The 15,997-nt window shown below is 42.9% G+C and overlaps 1 protein-coding gene across 11 annotated transcripts in view; it reads left to right on the top strand.

Annotated features, from left to right (window-relative positions):
- The window catches only part of ERC2 (ELKS/RAB6-interacting/CAST family member 2), a 1,404,232-nt gene that overhangs the window by 1,131,785 nt on the left and 256,450 nt on the right, over window positions 1–15,997 (top strand). The window lies entirely within an intron of this gene.

Raw genomic sequence — 15,997 nt, forward strand, 5'->3', positions numbered from 1 at the left:
TGATATGTTTCATAGCAGAAAGTAGAAAATATTGTACTTTAATTCTTAGGAGTAGGTGCATAAATTGGGCAGGCTTGTAGGGGCCCCATAGCATTACTTTGCCCAGGGGCCCATGATGCTATTAAGATGGCCCTGATGGGAGGGCTGGCTGTACTGGCTTATCAGCAGCCCTGTCCAAGGGTCTAAGATTTTCACATTATCAAGACCAATGCATGGTTTAATATCCCTAAATTAGACATGAGTCCACTGCCAGAGCATGTGGGAGCGTTGTATGCTTGGGGAGTGGAGGATTGGGTAAATAAACAAAGAGAGAAATTTCAGATTTCTTGGAGTTTGGCTTTAAGAAACGAACACCTCAGAGTGTTCCTCTATCTCCTGGTCCCTTGTTGTGCACCATGGTCCCTCTCTCCAACCCTCACATCACTACCGTGTCCTGTAGTGATATGGAAATCAGTGGGAGGAAACAGTGAGCTGATTTCTAAAGAACCTTTAGTCAGAAAGGATTACTCTTCAATGTGGCATTTGGACGTGTGGGTGGCAGGAGATGTGTTTACTTCTTTTCAGGAAAACCTTTTAATGGCAAGTTACATTTTGGCACAGAGTCACTTAAAGGGCCAGTTTACACCATAGAAACGCAGTCTGGATGCGTACCAGATGCTTTTCTGCATGCACATTTTTGACGTGTTCCAGATGCGTTCCAGTGCGTTTTTTTTATGCAGTCCAGTGCATTTTTTGTCCTCTTTTTTCTTACCCTGAAATAAGGACATGTGTGTTCCAGTGCATTTCGGTGTGTTCCAGTGCATTCCAGTGTGTTTTTGATGCGTTTTACAGCTTCCAGTACAGTCCTGTGCAGGAAAAATGCAACATGTTCTACTTTTTTTCTGGAACGCACTGGAACTGCAAGCACTGGTGTGAACTGTGACACTGAAAACCATATAACCTACTTTCCATGCGTTTTTGATGTAGAAAAAGTACGCACTGGACTGCATGTGGTGTGAACTTGCCCTAAAGCCCAATTTAATCTCCCACTTTTTAATTGACCTCTTTATAGTCCCGTTCCTCTACCTGTTATGATTCATGATTATTATTGAGAATGCTTTAACCACCTGCTTACTGGGCACTTATACCCCCTCCTGTCCAGACCAATTTTCAGCTTTCAGCGCTGATGCAATTTGAATGACAATTGCACGGTCATGCTACACTGTACCCAAATGAAATTTTTATAATTTTTTTCCCACAAATAGAGTTTTCTTTTGGTGGTATTTGATCACCTCTGCGGTTTTTATTTTTTGTTAAAAAAATTTTAAAAGACCGAATTTAATTTTTTTTTTTCATATCTTGTTATAAAAATTTGCAAACAGGTAATTTTTCTCCTTCATTGATGTACGCTGATGAGGCGGCACTGATGGGCACTGATGGGTGGCAATAATGGGCACTGATTGGTTACACTAATAGGCAGCACTGCTAGGTGGCACTGATTGGCACCATTGGTAGGCATTGTTAGGTGGCACTTGTTGGCATTGATAGGTGTCACTCATGGGCATTGAGAGGTGGCACTGGTGGGCATTGTGGACACTGGCAGGTGGCACTGGCAGGGGGTACTGGTGGGCACAGATGAGGCATAATAGCCTCTTCCTCTTCTGGACCGATGTCCCTTGCAGTGATTGGCATTTTTTTTTCTCCTCACGCTGTCAGCATGAGAAGAAAAAAAAACAGATTACCGAGCTTTTGTTTACATCACGTGATCAGCTGTCATTTGCTGACAGCTGATCACATGGTAAGGGGCCAGGACTGGCCCCTTACTCGGATCTGTGATTACCTGAGTCTCAGTGACTCGGCGATCACAGCGCGCGCCCTGCAGGGGACGCACAGGGCGCGTGCAAAGGGGAGGCCGTCATAAGACGGCCTCCTGGAAATTCAGGTCCGCGCTGTGGTCGTCATTTGGCTATAGCGTGGACAGCAAGTGGTTAAAGAAGAATTCCAGACCACACCTGGCTGATCCGCCTGGTAGCTGGAAATCACTGAAGTAAACACCGCTACTTCAATGATCTCCACTTGCTTCCGGGTCCCGCGCCAAGCAGCTGCACTCCTGCTTGCTGAACACAGTAGGTTGGCCTCTTGGCACAGGCACAGGCACCATTAAAAGAATACTTTGCATTTCCTGATTGAATGCAAAGCATTCTCTGATTGGAGGAGGTGGAGAGGCGGAGTGACTTCACACTGCACCTCGTCCAATCAGAGAACACTTTGCATTCATTCAGATAATGCAAAGAATTCTCTGAATGGCGCCTCTGCTAAACAGCTGACCTCCTGTGTTCACAATGCATCAGGCCTGACCACACAACACAGAACCAAGTGGAGATCACAGGAGTAGTGGTGTCTATTACAGTGATTTCCAGCTTCTGGGCCATCGGTCAGGTATGATACTGATGGGCTGATGTAGATATGTATAATATAGCCTGGAATTATTCTTCAGAATACCTTTAACTCTAGTTAAAGCTGGCCTGTGCTGGCAGAGTTGGAAATGGAGTCAGTGGCTTAGATACCCTTTAGAATACAGTCAGCGTTCCACACCAAAGTTGTTGGTGTTTGCACCAGATGTACCTGTCAGAAACCGGTATATGGATCTGTTGGATGTGCATGGCTGAGGACTTTTATAGTGGGGTGGGCAGAACCTGATGGAGAACTGAGAGACTAGTTATCCATTAGGGCCGCCTTCTTTTTAATGGACAGCACAGAGCAGTGGGTGGATCCATTGCTGCTACCAGTCTCCACTCCTTTGAGAGTTTCTTGAGCAGATTTTCATCTTATCTGAAGTCACGCATTCCTTCTGTCCATGCATCTTTATTTACAGCAGCAAGCTGATTTTTACCTACTATAAGTAGATACTTTACAATAAAGTTTAAAACTTAATTGTTTGGCTTTTATAAACATGTTTCTCCTGGCAGGATTGCGTTTAGGTGTGTTTAGGCGAGTCAAGCGTTTGGGCATTTATTTATTTCATTGGCCAGAATATTTATTTTTTCTGGCCATTGAAATGAAAAGAAATGATCAAGTGCTAAATGCGCCTAGTGCCTAGGTGCGTTTAGGCGCGTCAGAGGTTTTTTTTATGCTTAAATAATTCTCTGCTGAATGCGTCTTTGGTGGGGGTTTTTTTTTCTTCCTCCAAACGACCCTGCCCTCTAAACTCCTGTAAGCACTTATAGTGTGCAAGGACACATAGGCTAACGCGGAGGGGCATTTAAAGGCAGTGAAAAATAGCTCAAACATCTGGAAAAGGAAAGTTTTTGAGCTCACGTGTGCATGAAGCTTAACAATAGTGTACATGAGCAAGGCCCAAGTTAGACCTCAACAATGCTACATGTTTTTTTTTTAAGATTATATAAAGCGAACAATGAAATTTGCTTACCAGGGTTTTTGGCATGGTAAAACGTTGACTCTGGCATCTGCCGAATCTGGGGATATTGCTTGCACCTTTTGAACTGCAGAGCTGCAGTAGCCTGTCACCTTTTCCAGCGTCATCAGATGTTGCATCCTCTGCACAGCCAATAGGAAGTGGTGACATGGATAATGGAAGATGGATACCTCCTCCACTGGTGGAAAGAAACAAAAAAATCTCAGAACCTGGAGCCTCACATGGTTATAGATTTAGGTTTTAATAAAAAAAAAAAAAAAAATTAGATGGGGGAGCAAGTGGAATGAGGAATTGACTGAAGTTCAGCTTTAAAGCGGATCTTTACCTAAAAGTGAAAGTACAGCTCATTCTCCTCCCCCACCTCAGGCTCTAAATAATTTTTTACAGGTATCCATTCACACTTCCTCATTTGTTGCTGTCAGAGCTGGGCTCAGCACTTCCTTCTCTGATCTGGCCGCTCAGCTGTCGGCAAATTGCCAGCTCCTATCTCTCCACAGTTACTCAGCTGTTGATGATATCCTGCTCGTCAGTCCTGCCCACTTAAGCCGTCCACCCCAGAGGATCTCTGCCTTCGACTTAGTCAACATCACAGAGACGCTCGCCTGCATTCCTGTTAAAAGACTTGCTTCGCTGGCATCCCTTCTGGCTCCAGATCCTGCTTGCTGTTTTACTATGCTCATATCCGGCTCCCTGACGTTTGGTTTGTCTGACTATCCATTCCGGTTCCTGAACTCTGGCTATGTTTTGACTATGTTTGTTCTGTTTACTTTTATTATTAAACAAGTGTGATTTAACTGTACTTCTGTCTCAGTCTGATTTCATGGTTTCTGGCAGTTGCCTTGGCAGAATGATGTTGCTTGTCCCGCCTTAACACCTGCACACAGCCTCTGGGACCTGTCACATGTCCCAGGAGGCTGCGGGACCAGTCTAAGACCCCTTTCACACTGAGGCGTTTTTCAGGCATTAAAGGGCTAAAAATAGCGCCTGTAAAGCGCCTGAAAATTGCCTCCCCTGCAGCCCCAGTGTGAGAGCTTGAGTGCTTTCACACTGGAGCGGTGCGCTTGCAGGGCATTAGAAAAAGTCCTGCAAGCAGCACCTTTGGAGTGGTGGAGGAGTGGTGTATACACTGCTCCTGCCCATTGAAATGAATGGGCACTGCTGCCGAAGCCCCTGCAAAGCGCTTTGGCAGCGGTGCTTTTCGGGCGCATTTGGCCCTTTCTTTGGCCGCTAGCGGGGGTTAAAAGCACCCCACTAGTGGCCGAACAGCGCCGCTAAAAGGACGGCTTAATGTGAAAGGGCTCTTCCTGCACTGTGTGATCTCTTGCATGAGCAGCGGAGAGGATCAAAACCAAGATGGGGGCACCTTGGACCCACAGCAGTGAGAAGAATTGGCTGTAGAACCTTGCAGACTGGTAAGTATCTGATTTTTAAGCAGATACAGTATTTGTAGCTGCTGTCTTTTAAAACTAATAAAAATGAGTGATGTTCCTCTATAGCACACAAAAACCACTTCTGTGTTGTACATTTAGAACAAGATCAGTTACACTTTCTTCCCCAGGTTTTGTTTACTAATTACATTTCATTCTTTTCCCTCCTTAAAATTTTTGCACAAGTAAAGTCAAGTCATGTAAAAGAATTCTGATTGAAGTATAAGAATTTGTACCTTAGCATAAGTTTCTTTTTTCCTCTTCTGTTTTAATTAGGGTGGCATACTCTTTACATCAAAGTATAAATACCGTTTGTTGAATAATTTCACTGGAGATCAAAATCCAAATTCTTGGCAGAACTCCATACCCTCCGTCTATAACTATCGGTTTTAAAAAAGAAAAAAAAAAAACGTTTCTTGAGCAGATTTTCATCTTATCTGAAGTCACGCATTCCTTCTGTCCATGGATCTCTATTTACAGCAGCGAGCTGATTTTTACCTACTACAAGAAATGTAGAAACTTTACAATAAAGATCAAAACTCAATTGTTTTACTGTCTCCATAATGTAGAAGCCTCTTTTTTTTCTACACTTTCCTATCAAGTAAAAAGTTCCTTTGTACATTAAAATGACATTTGCAATTAGCATGTTAAGTACGTGTGCTTGGAACAGCTGTAACCATTTAAAATGGTGGATACATCAGATTATTTACCCTGACTAGCTGTTTATTGTTTGAGGACATGATTAGCCATTGTGAATAATGCATGTAAGATGCTGTGACATGTCGCGCAGAGGATGAAATATGACCTGCGTATGCTAACTGTTTTTGCTGCTAGTTCTTAAAATTCATTCCGCTAACCTTGATGGAACAAATGTAAAATTAATTTCAAAGTCAACATAGGGTTCCCAATTGTGGGACTGAGCGCTTCAGTAGGATTAGACAAGGTATCATTTAAGACACTACAGAATTGTCCCTTGCTAGACTTCACTAGATACCTTATTAATTTTGTACCATCTAACTGACAGTTTTTGATGTGTTTAACTGTTTTAGCTTCAACTCTTCTGGGAAGGCTGTCCACAAGGTTCAGGAGTGTGTCTATAGGAGAGTTTGACCATTCTTCCAGAAGCGCATCTGTGAGGTCAGGCACTGATGTTGGACAAAAAGGACTGGCTCGCAGTCTCCGTTCTAATTCATCCCAAAGATGTTCTATCAGGTTGAGGTCAAGACTCAGTGCAGGCCAGTCAAGTTCCTCCACCCCAAACTTGCTCATCCATTTCTTTATGGACGTTGCTTTGTGCACTGGTCCAAATCATTTGGTGAAGAGGGGATTATGGTGTGGGGTTGTTTTTCAGGGGTTGGGCTTGGCCTCATAGTTCCAGTGAAGGGAACCCTTAAGGCATCAGCATACCAAGACATATTGGACAATTTCTTGCTCTTAACTTTGTGGGAATAATTTGGGGATGACCCCTTCCTGTTCCAATAGCAAATTTTCCTACATCCATACAGTACATCACTATTGGTTTCTTCCTTGTCTTCCACATATGGATATGATTGAGCATCTTTGAACATCTATGGAAACCACCACTGTGAGAGGCTCCAGAGAAATCTTGTGTCTCATAATTGATCTTATTGATCTCAGCTTTTTTGACCCCAGACTGCAAAGCTGTGGGTCCATACCATTTGGTGAGTGGGGTCACAACAAGGGAGTGTGGCACACGGCACCGTCCTCATTTGTGGAGCACCAGGAATAATATTGGAGCATTTATGCACTTTTTGAGCACTTAGCACTTTATCTAAGAGATATTATTTGTGTCAAATAATTCTTGTATAATGTTCAACATGGTCATTTATTTGCACTTATCAATTATAGTCTGCAAGCGCTGCTATTTTTGATCCATCAATACCCCTAGACTGATCATTGAAGAAATGTGACTGAGCTTGTGTGCCTGGCTGCGGGGCAAGTATCTGGGGAAGACTTGGCAATATTCTTGCATCTCCTATGGGAGTAGCGCTACACTTTTAATGGAGCAGTACTCATGGTTTTTCAGAGGCTATGTTCTGACCTGCTTTGCATTGCGATGTTTTTTTGGTTACAGAATATCCTATTACAAATCAGTTGGACTGCAGTAAAAGCAAGCCAAGCACAGCCTTTTCTTAGCAAATGTGACATTTTCCATTCAAAGGCACCTGCATGAATTCAAAAGGAAAATGCTGTGTTTGACTAGAATTTCCATTGACATGAACCCTAACACAGACAGGGGTGCTTACAATGGTCAGCTTTTTTTATATGACTTAGGCCTTATGCATACCAGGTAACTTCATACAGTGTAACATTTTATTCAATCATTTTTCTATGCCTGGGAAGCAGATGTGCAGCGTACATCCCGCTGTCAACAGCCTGTCAAAATCTCTGACATATATAGTGGCTGTACACTGGTAGTCACCCTTGGGGCCTCGTGTTCAGTAAAATGAGCCCCAACTGCAGGAATTCCGTAATTGTGACATACAGAGACCACTGTAATCTCCCAGCAGAAGAAGCCCTCAGTAAGTTCCTGGTCATGTCTAGAGATGATTTTGATTTCAGTATAAAATCAAATTCATCTGAACTCAGAAGTTAGCTATCATTGTTGGGCTAATGAGCTATGAGTGGTAATTTCCCTGTCCCGCAACTATCATACACAAAATAGGCAGAGATGTCCATGATATCATTGACTTAATTTGGACACATGGCCAAACCCAAGCTCATCCCTAGTCGTGACTTGAAACTTACATAGAAAAGAAGGCTCTCTCCTTGCCCCCAGTCACCAAGCAGCAGCTCTGTCTTATGGGAGAAAGAGGAGTCAGTCCCTTCTACACCATATTTAGATGTACCAGAACTTTTTTCTTAAGTTAAGTTTACCTGTTGCTTTGCCCTACATGTTTCAAAGGTAGATTAAAAACAATGAAAAAAAACCTCTATGCAAATGTTAGTTAGTTTGTACTGTACCTATACATCTAAATACAGTAAGAACATCAGTAGCAATCTATTTAAAGAAGCTTGAATGTTAGTTCGTGACCTTGTTGTGCTCTTTTCTGTTTGGCCACTTTCTGTTTTTTTTTTCTTTCCCTGACACATGTGTACTTAGTTTGTTTTAGCTGATTTGGGGGGAAATCTAAGAGATTTAACGAAGCTGAATAAGGAAATCGTTGAGTCTAACAACAAATTGTGGGGCCGGTTTAGTTTTACAGTATAAGTGAAAGCCTTCCTGACAGGTCCTCCTATGAATGGATTATCCTGCCATTCTAGACATTTTTATCGTACTGATTCATTTTTCCTGAAGAATGTTCGCTTTTACATATTTTAAAAATGATTCCAAATGGCCTGTCCAGATTACATCTCGCCTGTGAATTTCAGCTGATATTCTGTTACAGTGCAGACTGACAATGTTTAATTGGTAAAGTGTAGTCAGTAATGCAAAAAAAAGTAAGCACACAAGCTGACCTTAATAAATTACAAAAATTAATGGGAGCTTGGATACTGTATCTCAATGTATAGATGTGTATATATTAACTCAGTGACCATTGCATGATATCCTGAGGCACTGTATATAAAAGATTCATTTTATACCCTCTCTGTTGGGCAAAGATTAATATACGTTTCATAGGTGCATTGAAATATTTGAGAATTAAAACTGTCGGTAGGGAAATAATGTGTTTTTTGTAAATCTAACCTAGATGGTAGTTTTAGCAGTCGTTTTCTAGAGTCAACTAATTTAAAGCGGTTTTCAAGGCTGTATTGAGTTTCAGATTATAATCCCATCCAAAAAATCACCATGTTGCTTTGACAGGGAGCTACAGTTTGTATTTTACCAACAACACCATCTACAGTTAAATGTTGGTCTCACAGCCTCTATTTAGATGTATGGACACTCATCAAAATGCTGTCAGGTCGGAAGGACCATTAGTCCATCTATAAAGTATTTACAATAGCAGATCATTGATCTCCAGTTGGCTATGATGAGGATTTGGGTAACGAAAAAAGAGAGGAGCCTAAGGCTAGCCATACACAGTTCGAATCTCAGCCCATTCAGCAGGAACCAGGCAAGATTCAAACTGTTAATGGGCAAGCTGAATGTATAAACTTGGGTACAACCTGCCTGCCAGATTCTCTTAGGATTATCACTAGCAGCTGCCATAGCCGCTAGCAATAATCACTGTCTTCTCCTGGCGGGGACGGCTCCCCCCAGCCCCCTACGTCGGGAGCAGACAATGGCTTGGCAGGAGGGATTCCCCTGTCAGCACTGCGGTTGCAGGAAAGAAATTCACACCTTGTAATGCCGGCCTTAGTTAGCCTTTGTAACTAATCATGACAAGGAGGACAGTTATCATTGACAACCTCCTTCAAATAATGTCAGTTGCCTGGCGCTCCACTGGTTTCAGCACATTCTGAGTAACTGATGTGGAACAAGTATGCATATCAGGATATTAAGATGTCATAATCTTTGTACTTGCCCCAAGTCAGCATTCTAGAAAATATTGCAACCAGTTGGTCAGCCTGATAGGTAGGCGGTTAGACTTTTAGACAGGTTAGCAATGACAGCCGCTATGTTTTTGTAATGACAGGTTTTCTTTAAATGCTCTAAGGATAGCTGTTCTTGTATGGGAAGCTGTTCACATTACTTTCTCTACAAGAATACCTTTACAGTAGAGAAAAAAAAAAAAGTTTCAGCTCCAGCTGTGAAAAGGGCTTGTTACTTTAATGTTAAAGTGATTGTAAAGTCTTGTTTTTAAAAAAAAAAAGTAACAAACATGTTACACTTACCTGATCTGTGTAGTGGATTTGCACAGGGCAGCCCGGCTCTTCCTCTTCTTGGGTCCCTCTTCAGTGCTCCTGGCCCCTCCCTCCTGTCGAGTGCCCCCACAGCAAGCAGCTTGCCATGGGGACACCCGAGCCGAGCTGTAGCTCCATGTGTCCATTCAGAGACTGAGCTGCTGTTTGACCCTGCCCCCTCTCTCTCCTGATTGTCCCAGAGGACCAAGGGACTCATGGACATCACTGGACAGAGATGGGGCCCAGGTAAGTATTGGGGGGTTCTGGGGCGGCTGCTACACACAGAAGGCTTTACCCAAAAATGGAACTTCCACTTTAAGTACTGGTGACCCCCTGACATGCCACATTTGGCATGTCATTTTTTTTTGGGGGGGGGGTACACAGTTTTGACCAGCACCCAGCTCCCACTTCCTCCCCTGGTGCTGCAGCGCCGGGAGGAAGTTCTCCGCCCCCCTCTCCCTCCCTGCAATCTTCTGGGACATGTCACAGGTCCCAGAAGATTGCCCAGCCATTACAACATTGGAGCACAACTTTGATGCAACTTTTGGTGCGACTTTGACCCGACTTTACATTCTCTGGACAAAGTCACATAAAAAGTCACACCAAACAGGCACCTTTTCAAAATCGCTTTGACTTTAAGTTTGAATGGGTACCATTAAAAAGAATGGACTGCAACATGTCATGCGACTTTTGTGTCCAAAGACGCATTACAAGTTGCACAAGTGTGAATGGAGCCTAACTTAGCTCGCACAGGACTATGAACTCCACCCATGTGACAGTGCTGGTCCAGTGTGTAAGCACAATGAGTGAGTCCCACGCTCGTCCAATCAAATAAGTAATTTAGTCACTCCCAGCATGCTGAACATGTATGTAGGGGAGACAAAGGAAGGTAAGTATATGCTGCCAGGGAGGGGGAATAAAGCAGGCCTGTTGCAATGCAAACTTTTGCTTTAAAGAAGAACTATAGGCAAAACGTTTTTTATTCATTTTGAATAGAGTAAGGGAGGGTTATAACCCTTGTAAGGTTTTTTTTTTACCCATTGTTTTTCCATTGGGGAAATTTACCTTCACTTCCTGTCCCACAGCTTAAATAGGAAGTGAGAGGAAATCCCTGCAAATTGACAGGATCCCTTGGGGACCCCCAGGTCACTAGAACTAGTGTCCCCATTGAAAGATTTCTCCTCTATTACTTTTCTGGGGACAACCCAAAAATGTGGGTTTTTCTTCAACTTTCACTTTCAATGATAATGGTAAACAGGACAATTAGAGAGGTTGATTCTCCCTAACGGGGAAACAGACAGCAATAACAACTGACAAGTGTTCTAATCTATCTCCTCTCTATCCAAAACTAAAAAAAAAAAAAGTCTGCCTTTACTTATACTTTAAGAGCAGTGAAAACAAGGAACATGCTTCCAAGCAACTCATTATAGCAGAAACATTGTATTATTTACATGACATTGTTTCAGAAAAATGTGACAAAAGTGAGATGAAATCTTTCAGGGAGGAAACTGGTTCTAGTGAGATATGTTATAGGCGGGATTTCCCCTTAGACCCCCCAGATGGTCTTTTTCCCTAGCATGCAATGGAAAAGACAGGGAATCCCCTCTGCTAATTGACCTTTCACATCTAGATTGATGAAATTATTATTTTTTAAAAGACAAACTAAAGCTATCCTTACAATTGTGGTCATGATATAACTTATATGTATTTAGAAGTCCTGACCTGGTTGGATTTAGAAAAAATTATCAGAACATTGATTCTACTTATTTTCCTTTCCCACTGTTCAATCTCAATAGGTCTTCCAAATGAATCATTAATGGTAGAGAGAGTGAGGTTCATCAATCACCTTTCCTTGGAGATATCTTAAAAGCATGAAATTTTCTGTGGAAACCTCAAAAAAGTAAATGAGAAAACTCATATTATTTGCTTGGTATGGGGAACGCAAGGTTTTAGGGAATAATCTATAAAAGATTTGATGACTGGGGTAAAATGGCATTCTGTATATTAAAGGATTTCTTGAATGAGAAAAGTGAAAGTATCCCATTTGATACCCCTAGCGAACATGAGAGAATTTTTGTTTGATTTTTGTTTTCTCATAGACAGATTATGGATTATATAGAAACTATTAAGGAGTAGAGTTTCAACAGGCTATGTTAAGTCCTATTTTGGAAATTTTCCCAACTGATAAAGGTTTTGGAAAAAGTCCTACTAGAATAATATATACCGTGATAGAGCCCTCTATCCATCAAAAAGTTAAAGATCAAAAAAATGGAAAAATGGAAGAAGGTACAAAAGTTAATTGTAGCTACAGGGCTTAAAGAAGTCTATTTGAAATTGATTTATAGAGCCTATATTTCTACAGAAAGATATGGTGAGTGGATAGCCTTAATTTGGGGATGTTTCCTCCCAGTTCCTATCTTGTATCTCGGGATAGCAAGTGAAGAGGAGTGTCCCTAATGGTGATGAGCCAGAAATTATAATAACTAAAAAACTAGTAGTTGTAAACCTTCCCACTCTATCCAGTGCTAAAAATAGTTGCACTATAAGCAAAATTTAACAGATTTGTAAAAAAAAACAAAATATGGTTGGTAGTACCCTGCGAGGCGCCTCCAACCCCATTTTATATACAAATGCAGAGTTTTGCCCATTGGTACTTTAGATGAAGCGCCACACAGCCAGTAATAAAAACATAGTACAGGTTTATTGGGTATATGCCGACAATAACACTGGAAAAAGGTGTCGTAATGCCAAACAGTTGGCCCAAATATACAGATCCATTTTTCTATTGTTACATACAGTAATCAAATAGTCCATGGTAAGTGTGTCATAGCATCAATGGTGAACCAACGCGTTTCGTGGGTTCAGTCTCACTCTTCAGGGGTTGATGCATAGACAAAATCTCTAAAGTAAAATGGTTAAAAGATATAACATAGTAATGAACATGGAAATGTATCAGGTAGGTTGAAATGTGGGAATCAGACTAAGGGATCCATACTCACAGAGATGCAGGATGTCGCATGCCAAAGTCCCAGGCGAGCAATTCCACATAATACCAGCAGACATGAATATAATAATGTCCTAATAAAAGGACTGGAAAGTCGGGTACAGCCAACCAAAAGTGGGCAGCAGGTGTTTTCCACCTAATAATCGCTAAAAAAACCACGGTTTTTAAAACAGCTTATCTGTAAAATCCTTTTCTTTATCGTACATCACGGAACACAGAGCACCATAATAATGACTATGTGGGTTATACGCTTACCTTTAGGTGATTGGACACTGGCAACCAATAGTAAGACGGTTCCGCCCATATAACCCCCCCCTATACCGGAAGTACCTCAGTTTTGTAGCAAGCAATGACGATCCCAGAAAGAGAAGAGGGACCTCTGTGTCCCGTGATGTACTCCAAGAAAATGATTTTACAGGTAAGCTGTTTTAAAAACCCGTTTTTCTTTATCGTACATCACGGGACACAGAGCACCATAATAATGACTATGTGGGATGTCCTAAAGCAATGCACCTGAGGGAGGGGGACACATTATCCAACGGGCCTGAGACTATAAAGCTGCCTGCAACACGCTGTGGCCAAAAACAGCCTCTTTTTGAGATCTCACATCCATCTGGTAAAACCTGGTGAACGTATGAACTGAAGACCAAGCGGCCTCTGTGCAAACCTGAGCCATAGACACCTGTTGGCGTACTGCCCATGATGCACTAATTCCTCTAGTGGAGTGTGCTTTTAAATCCCAGGGTGGAACCCTGTGCTTTAATCCATACGCCTGGATAATAGTCTGACGAATCCACCTGGCTATAGTTGAACTTGTTGCCGGCTGTCCTTTTTTAGGAGCCTCAGGCAAGACAAAAAAAACAGTCAGTCTTCCGAAAAGGAGCTGACATTTCCAAGTAAACTTTTATCGCCCTCACCACATCCAGTGAGTGAAGCGACCTTTCCTTCCTAGTCTTAGGGTTTGGAAAAAAGGAAGGTAAAATGATATCCTGATTCAAATGAACTTTGGAAACCACCTTCGGTAGAAAATCCGGACGAGAGCGCATGACCACTCTGTCCTGATGAAGAATCATAAAAGGTTCCTTGCAAGAAAGGGCGGCCAATTCTGACACCCTTCTAGCCGATGTTATAGCCACCAAAAAAACTAATTTTCTGGTCAATAGGACAAAAGGAACATGCCTAATAGGTTCAAAGGATTAACTCTGTAAGGCTGACAGTACCAAATTTAGGTCCCAGGGACATAAAGGTGGTTTAAGCGACGGCTTCAGGTGTGCTACTCCCTTGACAAAGGTTCGCACCAAAGAATGGGATGCAATTGGTCTTTGGAAAAAAAACAATAAGGCCGAAATCTGTCCTTTAATTGTCCCTAAAGCGAGCTGTAAGTCTACTCCTGCTTGAAGAAAGGCGAGAACTCTTCCAATCTTATATCTATGAGGGTTCCATTTTCTTTCCTCACACCAAGAAATGTATGACTTCCAGACTCTATAATATATAGCTCTAGAAACTGACTTTCTAGCGTTTATCAAAGTAGACAAGACTGGACCCATAATACCACGGTCTTTCAATAGTCTGGTCTGAATAGCCAGGCCATCAAATTCAGCATCCGTAAAGAAGGATAGAATATGGGCCCTTGAGACAACAGGTCTGGACGGCAAGGAAGGACCAATGGGTCCCCTACTGCCAACTTCACAATCTCCGAGTACCATGATCTCCTGGGCCACGCTGGAGCCACTAAGATCACCGGCTTTCGTTCCTCCTGTATTCTGCCTAGTAAGTGTGGCAGAATTTGGATCGGAGGGAAAGCATATATCAGAGAATACTGATCCCAAGGAACTACTAATGCGTCTATTCCGACAGCAAGCGGATCCTTGGTCCTGGATACAAACATGTCCAGCTTGGCATTGAATCTGGATGCCAGCAGATCCACATCTGGGGTCCCCCAGTATTGGCAGATCTGTAGAAAAACCTCGGGATGCAGGGACCATTCCCCTGGTAACAATTTCTGGCGACTTAGGAAATCCGCCTGCCAATTGTCCACACCTGGAATAAACACTACCGACAGAAACGGCACATTTTTCTGCCCAAGTCAATATATGATCTACTTCTCTTTGGGCTGCCCGACTCCTAGTACCTCCCTCGTGGTTGATATATGCCATTACTGTGGAGTTGTTGGACTGGACTCTGACAGGAAGACCCCGCAACCTGGATGTCCAGAATGGCAGAGCCAGACGAGCTGCCCAAATCTCCAATAGATTGATGGGCAGGGTCCTTTCTGTCTGGGACCATATTCCCTGAACAGACGCTTCCTCTAGGACTGCTCCCCAACCGAGGAGACTGGCGTCCGTGGTTACGACCTTCCAGGCCACCGGTGGGAAAGATTTCCCTCTTTTCAAGTTGCTGGTTCTTAACCACCAAGAGAGGTTCCATAGAACCTGTGGAGATAGAACCATAGGCTGATCCAGGGTTCGAGCTGACTTGTCCCAGGCTTTTAGAATACTGTTCTGGAACACTCTGGAGTGGAACTGTGCATATGGTACTGCACTGAAGGATGACACCATCTTGCCTAGTAACCTCATGCACAGCCGAATAGAAGGTGTCAGTTCTTTTTTCCCCTTCTGTACAAGTTCCACTATGGAGGCAACCTTTAAGGGAGGAAGAAACACCTTTTCTTGGGCGGTGTCCAAGATTAGACCCAGATACACCAAGGCTTGGGTCAGACAAAGAGCTGACTTGTCCATATTTAGCATCCAACCTAGGCGTTGTAAACTATACTGTTCTTGACACGTTTTGAACCAGTATGGGGCGAGAGCATTCCCTTAGAAGAAGATCGTCCAGATATCCTACTATGGAGATTTTCTGAGACCTTAGGGAAGCCAACACCGGGGCAAGAATCTTTGTGAAAACCCTGGGGGCCGTGGCCAGACCGAAAGGTAGTGCCACGAATTGGAAATGACTGCCCTCTATAGCGAAGCGTAAGAACCTTTGATGTGGACCGAAGATCGGCACATGAAGGTACGCGTCCTTGATATCTATGGCACGGTAAATAGGTTTGAGTAAAACCCCTTGAATCTTTCCTTGTGTGGAACCTTTACAATTACTCCCTGCATCAGTAGATGGTGTAAAGCTAGGAATAGGCATCTTCTTTTCTCTGGATCCGACGGAACCCTTGAGTACAGAAACCGATTCGGGGGGATCTCCCGGAACTCTATTCTGTAACCATATTTTACAGTGGAAATGACCCATCTGTCTTGAACCAGTTCTTCCCAGGCCTCCCCAAACAGCCGAAGCCTGCCCCCCACCCGTGAGAGTGGGGGCGCCCCTTCACAAGGTAGACTTGGAGTT

Source organism: Aquarana catesbeiana, linkage group LG07 (assembly GCF_042186555.1).
Source record: "Aquarana catesbeiana isolate 2022-GZ linkage group LG07, ASM4218655v1, whole genome shotgun sequence".
In the NCBI taxonomy this organism is placed as follows: domain Eukaryota; kingdom Metazoa; phylum Chordata; class Amphibia; order Anura; family Ranidae; genus Aquarana; species Aquarana catesbeiana.